Consider the following 2,159-nt stretch of genomic DNA (forward strand, 5'->3'; position numbering starts at 1 on the left):
TCCCAGGAAGTTTTAGGTTTTTAAGTCAGTAACTGCACTGAAATCTCCTATTCAGTCGCCCAGTAACTATACTGGCTTGGAAACTGAAGATACCATAAATAAAGCTGAAATACTTAATTTGGTCATATGAAATTGTATCGCTACAGAAGGTTGCAATATGGCGCCTCCTCAATCATTGCATGAATTTCAAAGTGGCAGATTCTGAGATAAGTGGTCAAGTAGTAGAAAAATCAATCAGCAGTAGGAAGGCACCTGGACCAGATGAGATATCTGTAAGAGTATTGAAAAAAGGGCAACAACTGATTGGAAAAAAGTGCATGTTATTCCTATTTCCAACAAGTATAATTGGAGAAATGCACATATATTAGCCTATACCGCTGATAGGCTGTCTGTTGTAGAATTATGAAATATGTTTATGCTCACACAGCACTTCCTATTCTATTCCCGTCACAGTCTTATTCTACCTTATCAGAGGCAAGGCAAGGCCACGTGCAAAAGCAGCCATGTCACATACATACTCTGCTACAATCACTGCACAGCTTTTTATACTGGTATGACTACCAACCAGCTGTCCGCCAGGATGAACAGCCACCACCAAAGAAGACCACCCTGTGGCATAAAGAGCTGAACACAAGATGCTTGATTTCAATGGCTGCTTCACAACTCCACCATCCGAATCCTCCCCTACACCACCAGCTTTTATGAACTGGGACGATGGGAGTTATCCTTACAAGAGATTCTCCACACCTGAAATTATCATGGTCTCAACCTATGGTAACCCATTTTCTCCACACCCTGCACCCAATAATTTCTGCCCCCTCTGTCTTATCACCTCCTCATGTCTCATACCCTCATACTCTGTGTGCAGCCCTGTGCAGTGCACCCATCCATATTTCCCCTTCCCCTTCCTCTCCTGATGCTGCATGTGTTGGCAATCTAATCACCGTGCGCTTTGCCAGACAGCCCTCTTCTCTCCCCCATCTGTACCTTGCAATCCCTTCCCCTTTCCTATCCCCTCCAGGTTGCTGCTTCCATTCTATGAAACAGTTGTATCCTGGTCCGAGCTGCATTTGGCCAAAAGCTAAATGTGTAACTGTCTTTTTGTTGTGCCTGTCTCCAATTCAGTGTCTCATCTTTATGGTGAGTAAAAATCTGTCTTATCCTTATCCTGTTCATAAAAGATTTTTAAGGCAATTTCGATTTTCCTGCTCCATTACTGTATAGAACTTTTTTGCACAAAGTTTGTGCAATCTGTGGTTTGTTATTAATTGATTCTTTGTCTTGAGATATTTTTCCTCAGAGTCTGTCTTTGGACATCCCTGATACAGCTCGAAATGTTGCAGCACATGCACTTACCGTCTGGCCACCTCTTTTTCCTTATGCTGTATTTTAGCGAAATAGTTTTCTTTCTTTCTTGCTGGTCCTCCTCCCTGACAATGCGGGCTCAAACTGAGCAATAATCAAGAGTTCATGCTGTTGTGAAAACCACTAAATTATTTGTATAGTTTGCTCTGGCAGTTAGTGTTTGCCTACTCTTTTTTTCTTCTTTTAGATAACTCTTGCATCATCACTGTGAATGACACCTTACGTTGTTATTCTTCCTTCAGTTCTCTCAGAGGCAAAGCACAATATACATTTATTGATTTTTGTTTTAACTAGCTAAGAGCAAACACAGAGCAGTCCAAAAATAAAAGTCGTTGTTTTCAACAGCCTATAACAACAGCAAATATTGATTTTTGACAAACTCATTTCAACACGCCATGCATGGCAAGAAGCTTTATTTGCAACTACAAAAATCTACATTTTCAACAACTGAGAACAACTGAAAAGAAAACATTCCTCATTTGTACTGCATGCAGCCACAGGGGAATTTATCGGTGTATCAAACAGCAAATAAACATACATGTGAGAAGACTTATTACAAATTAAATACAAGGGAATTCAATGTATTTTATGTAAAGCACGTTAAATAGATAATACTCCTGCACCTGAAAAAACTGGAATGACATAAGTAAAAATACTGAATATAATGAATTCAAATATCATTCATAGGTATTTTGAGCGTCCCAGGAACCTGATGTCGATGAATTAATTGACTTTAAAATAAAAGAGAAGAAGACAAACATTAGTTCAAGAGACACACTGTGGTGTGCCCTTTG

Source organism: Schistocerca americana, chromosome 2, assembly GCF_021461395.2.
Source record: "Schistocerca americana isolate TAMUIC-IGC-003095 chromosome 2, iqSchAmer2.1, whole genome shotgun sequence".
NCBI classification, from domain to species: Eukaryota; Metazoa; Arthropoda; class Insecta; order Orthoptera; family Acrididae; genus Schistocerca; species Schistocerca americana.